The following is a 16,599-nucleotide window of genomic DNA, read 5'->3' on the forward strand; positions in this document are numbered from 1 at the left end:
AAGCGATCATGAAATACAGGATTCTCTAATAATCGGATCCCACTCTGGTTGTTGTAGAGGATCAGGGTGGTATCCAGCACATGTCCAAACAGCTCACTGAAGAGCTTCCTCACAGGAGGCCATAGTTGCAGCTATGTATTCGGCCTCAACGGTGCTCAAAGCAGCCAACTTTTGCTTCCTGTGCATCTAGGATATCGAAGCAAAACCCAAAGAGAAACAACACCCTGAAATGTTCTTGCGATCCATCACGCTACCTGCCCAATCAGCATCAGAATAACCATGCAGCCTCACATCAACGATAATGTATCTCAGTGCATGAGTGATTATGCCCTGAACATATCTCAGAAGATTCTTAGCACCAATCCAATGTGAGTGATGAGGCTCAACTATATATTGACTCAACGTATCAACTGCAAAACATATATCTGGATGGGAGTTCACCAAGAACATCAGTGCTCCTATGAGTTCACGAAACCGAGAAGCATTTCCCAATTCAGGTCCGGCAACACTACCGCATAACTTCTTAAATTTAAGCTCCATCGGGGTAGTCACAGGGTTGCAGTCCACCATCCCAAATCTTTCCAATATCTTCACAACATATTTTCCTTGAGATAGGAAAATTTCTCCTGGATTTTTCCAAACCTCCAACACTAGGAAGTAGTGCATCAGTCCTAGGTCCTTCATCTCAAATTCGAAATCCAACTCCCTCTTACATTTGTGAATGAGAGGGTCTGCACCAGTCAGAAAGAGGTCATCCACATAAAGTACCAGTATGAGAGGTCTATCATCTTCAACCTTAAAGGTTCAGATCAGCTTCACTCCTAGTGAATCCCAACTTCATCAAATAGCTATCGATCCTCTCATACCAAGCTCATGGTGCTTGCTTCAACCCATAGAGATCCTTCTTCAACCTGCATACATGAGATTCTCAATCATGAATATCAAACCCCTCGGGTTGTTCCACATAGACTTCCTCTTTAATCAAACCATGCAAGAAAGCGGTCCTGACATCTATCTGATGTAGGTTCCATCTTTGCGGAGCGGTAAGGGCTATGATCGAGCAGATGGTGGTGTATCAAGCAACAGGTGCAAATATCTCATCGTAATCTACACCTTCCTTTTGAGAGAAGCCTCGGGCAACAAAGCAAGCCTTGTACTTTTTTGGACTCCCATCAGCTCCATGCTTGATTTTGTAAAGCCATTTAGAGGTGACCACCGATTTGTCATGGGGTCTAGAGACCACATCCCATACATCATTCTTCATAATGGACTCATATTCTTCATTCATAGCATCCTTCCATACTTGATGCTTCACGACTTCTTCAAATGATGTAGCCTCATTTTGAATGATAGTGCTCATAACGGTCAAGTATCCCTGATACCTAGTCGGCTTCTTGCTTTCACGGAAATTCCCTCTTGATGCAATGTCTCTCGGCATCTTCGAGAGTCTCCCTAAGCCACAAGGGCCTCTTCTTGGAGGAGGAGAGCTCCTGAAGAGGAGGATCAATAAGATCCATAGGTTCATCAACATCCGGCATCGATTCATCTTCTTTTTAATCCTGCTTTCCGGTGTCAGCTTCTTTATCCTTCCTTGGTATAGGAAGGTTGTCAACCTTGCTAAGAGCCATATCTTCGTCAAAGGTGACATCATGACTTATCTCAACTTCCATTTGACCAGCCACATAGATTCTATAGCCCTTAGAATTTTCGCTACAGCCCAAAAAGATTCCTTTCTTTCCAGATGCACCTAATTTGGTTCTCTACTCTTTTGGCACATGAAAGTATATGGGACTCCCAAAAATTCTAAAGTGAGAGACATCAAGTTTCTTACCAGTGAACATTTCTTCAGGAGTTTTGGAGTCCAATGCTTGATGAGGGCATCGGTTTTGAACATACACACTGGTATTCACAGCTTCGGCCCATAAAAACTTCAGAAGCCTTTGATCATGAAGCATGGCATGAACAACTTCCATAATAGTATGATTCTTCCTTTTAGCCACACCATTCTACTCAGGAGTGCATGATATAGTGGTCTCCCTCCTAATGCCAGCTTCTCTGCAATAGTCATGGAATTCATTGGATTCATACTCGGTCCCATTATCGGTCCTCAATATCTTGATTCTCTCCTCGGATTGATTTTCGATCATGGCTTTGAAGTGACGGAACCAAGGGAACACTTCATCCTTCTTTTTCAAGAAGTAAATTCAAGTTTTGCGAGAATAATCATTTGTAAAAGTGAGATAGTATAAATATCCTCCCAAAGAGTTTACGAGCATCATACCAAATATGTCGGAGTGGACCAATTGCAATATATCTGTGGCCTTGCTATTACTTGAGGGCAGTGGTCCCCTTTTAAGTCTTCCTTCGGCACATCCTGGACATACACCTTCATGCTCTACTTTGAACTCGAGCATCCCTATCACCATCTGTCTGACATCGGGTAAGGCCTTATAATGAAGGTGGGCAAACCTTCGGTGCCATAGTTCAGATTGTAGAGATGTGTCGCAAGACATGGCCCCCAATGAACTTCCTCCAACTTGATACAAAGTGTCAACTCGGAACCCAAGAGTGAAAGCATTTTTAGAATTCTTTTTCCAAACACGTACCTTTCCATCGATGAATTCAACCTTGAAACCTTTGTCTTCCATTGCCGAAATGGACACCAGGTTCTTCTTGAGATCACATACATATAGAACTTATTGTAAATGAATCGTGTTACCTTGATTCAATTGAAGGGTAACATTCCCTACACCCTTTACGAGATAGGTGGCATTGTCTCCAAGAATAATTTCCAAGTTTGTCTCCTTCTCTATCAAATTAGAGAGAGCTTCCTTGCATCCGGTGAAGTGCCTTGAGGCACCACTATCAATAAGCCAATTCCCCAAAGTGTCTGAAGGAGAGGTAGTGGAGAGGGTCGGTATAAGACAATACTCATTTTTTTTATTGTTAACAACATTTGATTCTTCATACTTGAATTTCCTTTCTTTCTTGGAGGGTTGACCATTTCCATGATGTCCCACATTCCTTTTTCCTTTGCCATTGAACCTACCATTCCTTTGATTGTTGTTGTTGAAGTGGCCCTGGAGTGATTGTGATCATCATCATGTGATGTGTCCTTTCTATTTCGACACTCCCTCACATAGTGGCCAAACTTATTGCAAGCAAAGCATCTGCCCTTTCTTCCGCCCTTAGATCTGGGCTTTCCATTGAAATTACCTTTAGAGCCTGCATTATTTCTACTTTTGGCATGAGCGGAGAAAGCAGTGGGGTTGCCTCTATTAGAAGGCATTTCTTGCTCCACCATTCTAGTTTCTTCTTGAATGCATCTTGACATCAATTCTTCAAATCCCGGAATTCAATCATTATTGAGAATAGTGGTTCTAAATATATACCACTCGGTGGGAGCCCTCCAAGGGTAGTGATAGTAAGTTCCCTGTCAGGAATGACTTCTCCAATCGATAGAAGATAATTTTTTAGCTCATTGATCCTTAAGAAGTAGGATTGAATATCCTCGTCATTGCCCTTCTTAATATCATTCAACTTATTTTTGAGGAACAAAACTTGATTTGCATCACTAACCTTGAACATGCTTACCAATCTGTCGTAGATCTCCTTGGAGGTGTTCAAATCAGAGATGTAGGAATGGAATCTCTAATAATATTCTTCGCTTTGACTTCTCCCTTTGTGTACTTGTTCTTTATAGCAACCGGTGCATTTGATGGAGGCTCAGGGATTTTACCCTTCATATAATCCAACACTTCTTGTTCTTCCAGTGTGAGATCAAGAGACATCTTCCATTTGTGATAGTCAGACTTTTCACGAAGCTTGTCTTCAGCCAAGAAGTGGGATGAGGAACCCATTGAGCTTTTTGTCCTTTCGAACTATCTTCGATGATTGCTCTTTCACTCTTGCTTGGGATTTGTCTTCACCTCAGTTTTGAAACCATGTTACTTTTGGTATGTTCTACGCTTAAGAGCAATTTAATTCAATTACTTATTAGCCCAATATCAATTTCCAGTTTAGCAATCACATCGGCATGATAGTAAAATGCAAATAGTACATAAACATAAACAGTAGAAGACAAGCCAAGACAAGAGAACACAAGATGTGGCACCAGCCAGGGACAAACCCTAATGTGGGGAAACCCTTCATCAATTCTTCTTATAATCTTCAATAGTTCAATAGAGAGAGAGATAGTACAAATATCCAAAACTGATATTTTATGACAACAACAACAAACCCTAACCAGCAAAGTCAAAGCTGGTCAAACAGGTCAGATTTGACCTCTAATCAACTCGGTCAATAGCCCAGTCAACTCGGCCTCCAACAACAAGAAGAAGAAACCTAAAACAGTCCAAAAATCCCAGTCAAACTTTGGTCAACAGCAATCACGCCTACGACCAGCCCTAGCACAGTCAACGCTGATCAACGTTGGGTCAAAGAGGTTGTCCAGAACTACAGCATGCCAAGGAGAGGCAGCCTAACCCAACCCGTAACCAAGAAGAGTCAACGCTGGTCAAAATGCTGTCCAAATAGCCCTCTTGCAGCTTCAGTCAAACTTGGTCAACGCTACGCTAAATAGAAAACAGACTTCTTTCTTCGCACGTGTGAGAGGTTCTGTTCCAACTATGTGTACCCAAACAAGAGAGGAGAGAGAAGGATGTGAGGATGAGATGATGAAATTATGCCATGAGGTCTCCTCCTTTTATATGCAACGTTGAGGTTAAGTTGGGGGTGGAAATCATTGTTTTGCTTGCTGGCCGACCTTGACAAATTGTCAAGAATATAAATAAATTCATATCTCCATATATACATGTTGGAATCAGATGATCTTTAGATCAATCCTACACCCCTCGGAGAGAGGAATCCAAGAAAAATATCCGTTGCCATAAATAAGGTGACCCATATGGAGTTTGGCCCTAGTTGCCAATTTTAACATGATGGATGAGAACCTAGCTACATGGGCGAAGGTCTTGTCATAGTCGATTCCTTCCTTCTACAAAAAACCCTTAGCCACAAAACGAGCTTTGAACTTCTCCACAATGCCATTTGCAACATGCTTGATCTTGTACACCCATCTAGAGCCAACCACTGACTTTCCCTCTGGCCATGGCACTATCTCCCAAACATTCTTCTTGATGACGAAAGAGTACTAGTCCACCATGGCATCCATACACAACTGATGCTCAAATGTCACCTAAAAACTAGCTGATTCAGCCTCAATTAGTTCACTCATCAACGCCATGCAACTAGAATAACATTGAGGAGCCTTGTTCAATTTGGTTGAATATGTTGGGTTACCAATGTAATTCTGGGGTTCTCAACAAGAGCCATCAACCCCTTAAACCGAATGAAACCTTATCTTTATTCTTCATGAAATAGATCCAGGTATTCTTGGAGAAGTCTTCTATGAAGGTCACATAGTAATGGTACCCATTTAAGGATACAATTGGCATCGGCCCCCACACATCTAAGTTTACCAGGTCTGAAATCCCTTTGGCTCTAGTGGCACTGCTCGAAAAGTTGGTCTTTTCGAAAAGTTGGCCAGGTATGCCAATCGAATGATCTCCTCAACAGCTCGAACTTCTTTCATAAAGTGCTTAACGCTAATCTCTAAATAGATGGATGGCTAAGGTTTCATCTCATCTCTTGAGATCAAGGGATATAACTTAATCAGTCATTGGCCCTTTTACCTTTTCCAAAAAGGTGGCCAGTAAGTCAAATAATTAAAGTAAGTTGTTGTCTAAAGTCCCAAATTAGGGAATTAATTATATAATCATTGTAGGAGTTATTTGTGGTGGTTGGTTGCATGCCATGGCACATGACCTCTGCAGAAGCACCTTCCAAGCTACAAGTTCAACTCTTTTACCCATTAACATCATTATAGTTTCTTTATAAATTCCTTAGTTGTGCCATTTAAAAACTGGTTGTTTCTTCCATGATTTGAACACATAATCTGAAGGACAACACATAAGCATTGAAGTTTGAATCACGCTCACAATTCAACAATTGACAAACATTTGAGGCTTCATTGGAACAAGTCCTACATGTGGCAAATGAAGATGGTACGCAAGACAATGAGCCACACAAAGGGTCCACATTTCATTGAGCATATTAAAACTTCCTCCAATGCTGAATCTTCTCATGAATATTTTATTTATTGGCACATCTTTCCAAGAAAGACTATTTAAAAAGTTTAAAGCATCTTTTATCAAACTTTTATAATTCTAGTCTTGGTTCTGACATTTCTCCTTTAAGAAAAAATTCAAGTCCACACTCTGCAATCTTTGTTTCTTAAACCATCTCTCACCCTCAATTGGCAAACCTGTTGCCTCTGCAATGGATTCCTTTGTGATTGGGAACTACAAAGTTCTGATTCTTGTTGTGTTTCCATCAAATGAGTAGATGAAATCATGGCACCAACTCAGGTTGTGTCCATTGAAGCGTTGAAATACTAGTTCCCATCCTGCATTTCTGAACAATGTCAACATCTCTGGATACACTTCAAAATATATCCCATGAGGCTCAAATCGCTTCGCATGACCTAATCAGACCATCTTGCAAACAATCTGACACTGCAAATACCTTTCCCAATCTTGAATTACCTTGTTTGGATGTTGCAAACCTCTTGAGAACCTTCCTGTGCACTATAAACAAAATTTTGGGTTTGCTGGAAATTACCGTTTTAGGGTAAACAAGGAAAATTAGGGTTTGATTTTAAACGTCTCTCTTGGGCTTCCAATTGCTGCTAGTTGTCACATCATGGATGAACATTGAAAATGGATAGTGCTTTGTGAAAAAACACTTGGGCACTTGAAATTATGGAGTTGGCAGCTCGAAAACCTAAATTTAAATTTTTTTGGTAAGCGCTACGAAAATATTTCGTGGCGCCAACTGTAGGTTTGTGATAGGTTAAGTGTGCTGCAAAAAAATTAGGATAAACTTAGCGTTAAGTGAAAAGACTTGATTAGACATGTCTCTAACCTTACACACAAAAAATTAATAACCCCCCTTTACATAAACATGACTTGGAAAAATGAGTTGATAAATATAGCCTTTGGACTTTAAGGAAAAGGTGCAAACTTGATGCTAACAAATAAATCCCATGCTTTTCAAGTAGCTATCAATCCTAGCATACCATGCTCAAGGAGCCTACTTGAGCCCATACAATGCTCTCTTTAATCTTCACATGTGGGAACCCCTCCCATGCACCTCAAAACCCTCTAGCTGCTCAATATAGATTTTTTCCTCAACAACACCATTAAGAAGGTTGTCTTCACATCCATCTGGTGAATTCTCCAACCCATATACGTTGCTATAAAGATAATAGACCTGATGGATGAGCACCTAGCTACAATGGTGAAGGTCTTGTCATATTTGATTCCTTACTTCTACGAAAAACCCTTAGCCACAAAACAAGCTTTGAACTTCTCCACATTGTCATTTGCAACATGCTTGATCTTGTACACCCATATGTAGCCAACCACTAACTTTCCCTCTGGCCATGGCACTACCTCCCAAACATTCTTCTTAATGATGGAAGAGTACTCCTCCACCATGGCATCCATACACAATTGATGCTCAAATGGCACCTAAAAACTAGCAGGTTCGGCCTCAATTAGTTCACTCATCAACGCCATATAACCAGAATAACATTGAGGAGCCTTGCTCAATTTGATTGAATATGCTGGTTTACCAATGTAATCCTGAGGTTCTCAACAAGAGCCATCAACCCCTTAAACCGGTTGAAACCTTATCTTTATTCTTCATGAAATAGATCTAGGTATTCTTGGAGAAGTCTTCTATGAAGGTCACATAGTAATGGTACCCATTTAAGGATACAATTGGCATTGGCCCCCACGCATCTAAGTTTACCAGGCCTGAAATCCCTTTGGCTCTAATGGCATTGCTCGAAAGGTTGGTCTTTTCATACTTTCCTAGTGTGAAACCCTTGCACACATCATGTTGGTCAACCTTTAGCTGCAGTAGCCCTTTCACAATCTCCCTAAGCACATTAAGTGCTCCATTATGAAGATGAGTCGTCCTTCTAAGCCACATCTACCCCAACCCTTTGCTAGAACTCACCAATGCCTGTGTTGGCTCAAACTGAAGCTTGGACAAATTGCCTTTCCTGACCCTTATCACTTTGATTGTCCTAGAGTTCTTGGGCTTAATGTATACATTACCCTCCCTAAAGGTTACGATGTAATCCTTGTCCTCGAAGGTAGCAACTGAAATCGGGTTCTTGGTCATGCTCGGAATGTACAACTTGTCCTCCACCAATAATAGTTTGTCAGATTCCCTCTGAAACTTGATTGTGCCAACACCATTTGCCCAGCACTTCACATTCTCTCTAAGTTCTATGTAGAAATCCATCTCCTTTTCCTTCAAGCTGGTGAAGTATACCTTAACTCCCATCATATGGAAAGAAGCCCCATGATCAATACATCACACGACGGTGGAAACCAAGCTCGAGAGACAAGCAATGAGTGAAAACTCATTGTCAAAATTTGTTGCAAACTCGTTCATTTTTGTAGTAGCAGCAACCTGCTTCTTCTATTTTCCCTTATTCTTGTTAGGGCACTTGTTAGAAAAGTGTCCTAGGCTATGCCATGCAAAACACTTGATCTTACTTAGGTCCTTGTTCTTCTCACCCTTTGAAGAAGATGACCCATCACGTGGCCCCTTCTTGACCTGAGACTTATTGTTGCCTGCTAGGGCAATTTTCTCCTCCTCTTCAAATCTCTTATTTTGGTCACCACACTGAGCTCCCTGTCAGATTTCTTCCTAGATGAAATCATTCCACATCCTTTCCCAAGAGGGCAAGTGCTCCCAACCAACAATACACTTTGTGAATTCCTCCCGTTATTGCGCAAAGCCATTCAAGTCTATACGCACTAGCTCAGGGATTGGGATCGTACCCCCAACAACTACCATTCCATCCCTCAACTGCGTTATCCTGGTAAAGCAAGTGGCTATGCCCTCACCCTTGGACATTATGTTGTTGTGAAGCTTGTCTCTTAGCACCATCTTACGACTTTGGTAGTTGCTCTGGTACAGCTTGGTGAGCGCATCTAACATCTTCTTAGCATTGTCTTTTTCCCACTGACGGGTTACCAAGTAGGCTTTGACCCCATCGAGAAATGGGATCTGAACTAGGCAGAGTAACTGTTGTATTAACGAAGTTTTACAACTTGTTCTCCTTGAGAACTACTCTGATTTGAACCCTTCATTGAAGATAGTTTGAGGAGCCTTCTCTGTCCTCATACCAAATCCTAGTGGCCATGACAGTAAACCCTAGAAGCTTGTTCATTGAAATTTGAATTCTTGACCTGGTACATTGCATCAAATTGCCTAAATTCGTATTCAGATGCTACATGTCTGATACCATGTTAATTCTTAAAAACCCAGCTACAATTTTGATGTCCAACAAAATATTCACATAACAAAGAATGAAAGATGCTTTCTAAACTAATTTGTAACAACAAATACTCTGGGTTCTTAACTAGCACAAACAATAGAAACAAAACTCACAAATCCAAACACAAATAAAAGAATGACAGAAATTACCCCCAAAACCCCAATGAGGGGAAACCAACAAACGATGGGCTTTGATTCAGCTTCCAAAATTAGTTTACAGCAGATCTTTACGAAACAAGATTGATATGGAAATTCATAACAACGAATCTAGGTCAAATCAACCCCTTCTCACCATTGTATGGCCCCACAAATCAACCTCTGCACCGTTAATTTTATGCCTGTACAACCCAGGAAACTCATGGTTGTATGGCCCCTTTTTCTTAACCTGCTCTCTGATCTGAAATTGCCCAGTATGCTACCCTAGTGTCTTGACCTGCTCTTTGCTGCTTTGACTGTCAAAACGTTCTTTCCACCTGAATGGCCAAGCATGCCAATCGAATGATCTCCTCAACAGCTCAAACTCCTTTCATGAAGTGCTTAACACTAATCTCTAAATAGATGGATGGCTGAGATTTCATCTCATGTCTTGAGATCAAGGGATATAACTTAATTAGTGATTGGCCCTTTTAACTTTTCCAAAAAGGTGGCCAGTAAGTCAAATAATTAAATTAAGTTGTCTAAAGTCCCAAATTAGGGAATTAATTAAATAATCATTGTAGGAGTTATTTAAGGTGGTTGGCTGCATGCCATGGCACATGACCTATGCAGAAACACCTTCCAAGCTACAAATTCAACGCTTTTACCCATTATCATTATAATTTCTTTATAAATTCCTTCGCTGTGCCATTTAAAAGTTGGTTGTTTCTTCCGTGATTTGAACACATAATCTAAAGGACAACACATAAGCATTGAAGTTTGAATCACACTCACAATTCAACAATTGACAAACATTTGAGGCTTCATTGGAACAAGTCCTACATGTGGAAAATGAAGATGGTACGCAAGACAATGAGCCACACAAAAGGTCCACATTTCATTGAGCATATTAAGACTTCCTCCAATGCTGAATCTTCTCATGAATATTTTATTTATTCGCACATCTTTCCAAGAAATACTATTTAAAAAGTTTAAAGCATCTTTTATCAAACTTTTATGGTTTAGTTTTTATGTTCCTTTAGAAAAAAATAACATTGTTCCATGTGGAGGCTATTAATTTAGGAAAAAAACCTTCCATATTGTAGTAAAGGAAATTGTTATGGTTTGTGTTGAAGTTTCTTCTCAATGATTAATAGAATATAATCACAATATTTATGAACGACATTCTTTGTATTTCTACTTCAATTTCACAATTGAGCATCCCAAGCAAGTTGTCATGTATTTCAGAACAGCTTACATTGCACAATAAGCCTGCAATCATAGTCAAGTTTTTTCTTCTTAATCAGGCATTTAGTCACAACTAATGGTTGTTTATAGAGCAGTGTATCATCAATCCCCTTTGTTGGAATACCTCACTCCTAGGGTCCAATATGAATATCCTTTTCCTGAGCCTATCTGAAGTAAGAGGTCCAATGATGCTATGCTCTGCTCTGGCCTTCTTTGAGCACTTGAAACCAGAATACGGGAGATTTTTGGAAGTTAAAGCCTTTGAGGTTCTTGTCTTTAGAGACCACCTCTACCCACAATCCAAAAATTAAGTTGCACCATTTTTAGTTGCTTTGGAATCTTTCACCAAGTAGATTAGGTGACCATTTGTAATTAGAAATTAAAATGGCTTACATACATGATGCAACTCCTTGTTTCTATTTGCAATTAGATTTACAAGGAAAATAGTAGATGTTACATTAAAAGCAGATTGCATGGAGGATGGAAAGGTCTCAAATCTCAAGAACTTTGATGAAAATGGCCACATCAAGTGCCAACATATTATTCTTAACAACCTTGTTTGAGTAGGAATACCAAATTGCAAATGTTGTTTGATACCCATAGCAATATATCTGGGTTGAGGAGTCTTGGTTAGTGTGTGTTTTTTCTAGCAATAGCGGAAAACCTAGAGCTAAAAAGAATACGATGATGTACCATTTCATTTCATCAGACCACTTATAGAAGATGAAGAGATAGAACTTCAATATCATACCACACGAGTAAATTATAGATATGTTTGCCCCTGTCCAAAATAGTATCGATCATTCTTTAGTAATTAGAATTCAGATTACCGTAAATACAATATATTGACGTGATTTATGTATTAATAATAAATAAATGGAAAGAGGTTACATAAGATCTTTCTCTCTCCCCTTGTAAAAATGTAAGAAGACATTATAATTTAAATTGAATACAAACTTGATGGTTCTCATAAATTGCAGAGTTCCTTCTCGGTTCAATACTTGATAGAAATGAACTTCTTCAAAATGTTCATTAGTCATTTTTCTGATATTGCTGATCATCTCAATGAGCTTACTGCAAACTATTAACAGTTCTGTTCAATTCAATAACCGAAAAGGTTTCCCGTGACCTTAGTTTGCTTCATGTATAGTGCCATCACTTGTTCTTGTATTGCTACAACCATTTTCGGTAGGGACAGATGCTTTGCAATTTACTTTTGGTGCTGTTCTTAAGCCAGAAGGAGATCTAGTTGCCTGTAATTAAGGAACTTTTTTAATCTAAGTTAAATTATATGTGATAAAATTTTATGCGTTGTTTAAGTATTGAAGCGTTGAGGTGTCACCCATTTTGTTTCCTACTTGTTTTCAAGTGCCTATCATAAGTTCTTAACTGGAATCTTACATCCAAAAGTCAAAAACCATTCTTGTACATACATGTCAAATCGAAACCTCTTTAGGATAAGCGTGCAGTTCCACTTCGCTTTAAAATTGGTGATAAAGTAGGGGACACAGATTTAAGTAGTGGCATCACCATAAACTTAAGCCGTTAGATTATGGCCTTTGTACCATTAAGTAGGCTGTTGGAGTTTATAAGGATTTGCATTATGGTCCTGTACCATTAAACTAGGCTGTTGGAGTTTATAAGGATTTGCATTATAGTCCTGTACCGTTAGGCAAGCTATTGGAGTTTATAAGGATTTTCATTATGGTCCTTGTACCATTAAGCAGTGTGCTGCAATTAATGCTTCTTGACTTGATTTTCCAGTTCAATTGGCCATCCATGATATTGTAAAATACTGCTTTTGGATATTCAAGCTTGAACAAGAACTAAGCTGACAATTCAATAAATCTAGTCTATTGGATAAGTATTAAGGGCACTACCTTCCCAACCTACAAATCTGCCCATCTAATAGAGAAATAAGGGATAATATCCTGATGAGGGAGGAAATAAGAAAGTATATTATGTAATGTAATAATGTTTCTCAATTTCATAGCACTGCCATTAGTAACTGATTGAACAGTTATGTGAGAGGCTAGCATTTGTAGAACAACCAATTCAAAAGCCATCTCTACAACTATGACTGCCTTTGTAGAACATAACCTGGTTGCTTGCATAGATGTTTTGTAAAAGCTATTTGACAATTTTCAAACCTCATAAAAATCATGTGCATTGTAGCTTGTATATGCCCTTTCAACAGAACTTTGTAATATGCCTCTGGCGATGATATCCAAATTTCATAAAACCAACCATAATTGGATTGGTGTTTGTGTATATTACTTGGCAACTTTGACAACTTCTATATTAGGTTTACAAGAGTATGACTGTGAGTTGTGGCAGTGTTTTGCGGGCATGCATACCCTAGATTGAAGGACACATTTTCCATATTTCTTGTGAAAGGGAGATGAATATGAGTGCTCGTATCCCCAGCATCCACAAACATAGTGGGTGCCATTTCCATGTCCATTGCAGATGGGGACATCCTTTGGACATTTGGGCGGTAAAACCCCATCCAGGGAATGTCAGGACATTCCTGACACAGGTATAAAAAATGAATATTAAAACACTTAAGAACATTTGCTTTTTCACTTTTCTAAGTCCTTTCCAATGCATCCCACCTTGCATAAAACAGCATAGAAAGGGTTTTCCAAACCTAGACTTGCATTTGCATCATTTTTCATTCAGAAAACTGGCAACAATAACCAAGAGGAGTGTTTCTCAACTACAATGGGCGCGTTTTAGCAAAGGTGAGAAATTTTTAAGCATTTCAAGTTAGATAAAGTTTGGGGGGGTGTTGTCTGCTGAAATCTGTGATGTCTCTTTTGTCTTCCTCGATCCGTTTTCTCACCTCCATCCCCAAATTGGTGTGAAACACGTGGTTAGATAATTCACTTCCCACCCATCGTCTGGCTTATCTTAGAGCTATGAAAAGCATACCACCTTGCTTTATGTATATCTTGACCTTCTGCATAACAAAAATTTATGGGTCATGGTTTATATGCTAGTTAAGTGTATTCTTCTAAACCTTGATGCACATAAGCTTTTCTCTACTTTTTACTATTTTCAAAAGGAAATTCCCTTCAGCTTTGCAAAATAGTGTTATCAAGAATCATGATTTGAATATCAATACTGATGAATGTTTTGTCTTGATTATATTGCATTGTAGATTCCCTTCAATATCAGTTTGGCGCGGAGAAGAGATGGAATTATATCAGAGTTCGGGGAATTGGACACTTTTGACACTTTTGAGTTTGTGAAGCACTGTTAAGAATTTTGGCTTTTAAATTATTGTTGGAGTCAAATTAAAACACAAGTGTGTTAATTGTTCTCCTCTATTAAGGGTATGGTGATTTAATCAAATAGGATATTTTGTTAAAATAATTTCCAGGTTGTTTCTTAATATGTTTTTAGTTAGATGAAAATTCCACTATAAGATTTCAACCATTTAACAAAAGCATGTTTTTTTTTCGGTTGAATAACAATTGAATTTTGACAAAAACATGTTTTGCAAGTTACGACAAAAGCACATTTTGCATTTTCACTTGAAAACTATTTGATTTCAGGGATATATTGTATTTTCAAATTTTAGAAAACTTCCCATGCAATGTTTGGGAATTTACCCTTTAATCTTTATGCCATACTAAGTCGCTTAACTATAAGGGATATGTAAATATGATATCTCTGAAATATGGGCCAGTGCTGATAAAATACAATACTTTTTAGTTGAACAACATTTCCTTAGTCATTTTGATTTTAATGTGGTTCTCTTTTTTGTTTTACCTTTGTAGTAATATGTGATAACAGATAGAAATGCTTATTGAGTGTCTAAATGTAGGAATGAACATTTTCTTGTTTGTTACGTTATGTGAGTCTTGAGGTCACTGGCATGCCTAATCTGTGGCGTGAGTAGTTGTGACCTAGGGGCATCACCCTGAGATCACCCTGGGATTATTATTAACAACCTTGTTTAAGTAGGAATATTAAATTGCAAATGTTGTTTGAGACCTATAACAATATATCTAAATTGAAAGGTCTTGGTTGTGTGTTTCTTCTAGCAATAACATGCAACATAGACCTAAAAAGAATACAAATACATTTTCATTTCATAAAATTGATTATAGAAGATGAAGAGGTTGAACTTCAATGTTATACGACACAAGAGTAAACTGCAGATATGTTCGCCACTGTCCAGAATAGTAACGATCATTATAGTACAATGACATGATTTATAATTGATAATAGACAAATGGAAAGAGGTTACATAAGGTCTTTCTCTCTCCACCTATATAAATTTAAGAAGACATTATAATCTTAATTGAATACAAACTTTAAGGTTCTCTTCTATTGTATAGTTCCTTCTCTGTTCAATACTTGATAGGAGCGAACTTCTTCAGAAAGTTGATTAGTCATTTTTCTCATATTGCTTATCCTCAGAATGAGCTTATTGCAAAGTATTAACAACTCTATTTGAATTCAATAACCAAAAAGGCTTTTAGCAACTTAAAGGTTGGTTTATATACAATGCCATCACTTGTTCTTCTTGGATTGCTACAAAGATGCTTTGCAATTTTCTTTTGGTGCTATAAGAAAGGAGGAGATAAGGTTGGCTACAATTAAGGAATTTTTTTAATCTAAGTTAAATTATGGTACATATGATAAAATTTTGTGCATTGTTTCAAGTACTGAAGCATTGGTTTGTCAACATATTTTTTTCCATACTTTTTTTGAAGTGTCAAACAAAAGCTCTTAATTGGACTCTTGTACATGCTTTTCAGGTTCATCCTATGTCTAAAATATAGTGGATGTGTATCTTCATGTAATCTAGCACAGATAAGAAAAAAAACTAAGCATCTTTAGGTACTCTTCCTCTAAGTTCTGTATGGTTTTCAACACCTACACCACATGTGTAAACTTTTCCAGTTTAGAGTATTTTGATATTTGAGAAAAATGAACAAAGTAGAGTTTGTGTCCTTGTTATTCACTTGCAATGACATTGTTACATTCCAAAGTAAAAAACTACTCTTGTACATATGTCTCAAATAGAAAGTACTTTAGGATAAGCATCAAGTTCCAATTCACTTTAAATTTGGTAATAAAGTCAGGCTCTATTTGGACACAGATTTAAGTAGCGGCATCACCATAAACTTAAGCCTTTAGATTATGGTCCTTGCACCATTAAGTATTCCATTGGAGTTTATAAGGAGTCGCAGTATGGTCATGTACCATTAAACAAGGTTGTTGGAGTTTATAAGGCTTTTATTATAGCTCTTGTACCATTAAGCAAACTGTTGGAGTTTATAAAGCTTTGCATTATAGTCCTTATACCATTAAGCAGTGTGTTGGAGTTAACACTTCTTGACTTGATTTTCTAGTCCAATGAGACATCCATGATGTTATAAAATACTACTTTTGGATATTCAAACTTACACAAGAAGTGAACTAACAATTCAACAAATTTGGTCTGTTGGATAAGGACGTTACCTTCACAAGATAAATGGCTCTTTTCAACTATTTCTAAGAAATGCCATTCCCATCTAAAAGAGAAATATGGGATAACATCCTCTTGAGGGAGGAAATGAGGATGTATATTATGTAATGTAATATTGTTTCATGATTTCGTAGCAGTGCGATTAGTAATTGATTACACAGTTATGAAAGAGGTTAGCATTGTAGAACAACCAATTCAAAACCCAACTCTACAATTAGGATTTTCATTGTAAAACATAGTCAAGTTGCTTTCACAAATGTTCTGTAAAATCTATCTGACATTTGCAAAGCTCATATAAATAATGCGCTTTT

At 38.1% G+C, this 16,599-nt stretch overlaps 1 protein-coding gene and 1 long non-coding RNA gene across 4 annotated transcripts in view; one reads left to right on the forward strand and one right to left on the reverse strand.

The window, feature by feature from the left end:
- LOC149267119 (F-box only protein 6-like) overlaps positions 1–14,210 on the forward strand; it is an 85,070-nt gene extending 70,860 nt beyond the window's left edge. Inside the window, exon 2 of the mRNA XM_089431433.1 lies at positions 13,967–14,210. The gene's annotated coding sequence lies outside the window, so the exon portion shown is untranslated. The remainder of the gene's footprint in view (positions 1–13,966) is intronic.
- Positions 1–16,599, reverse strand: part of LOC149267118 (uncharacterized) — a 126,960-nt gene that overhangs the window by 80,505 nt on the left and 29,856 nt on the right. The gene's annotated exons all lie outside the window — the stretch shown is intronic.

This window comes from Pinus tabuliformis, chromosome 6 (assembly GCF_031772625.1).
Source record: "Pinus tabuliformis cultivar Carrire ecotype Pingquan chromosome 6, CPIR1, whole genome shotgun sequence".
NCBI lineage: Eukaryota > Viridiplantae > Streptophyta > Pinopsida > Pinales > Pinaceae > Pinus > Pinus tabuliformis.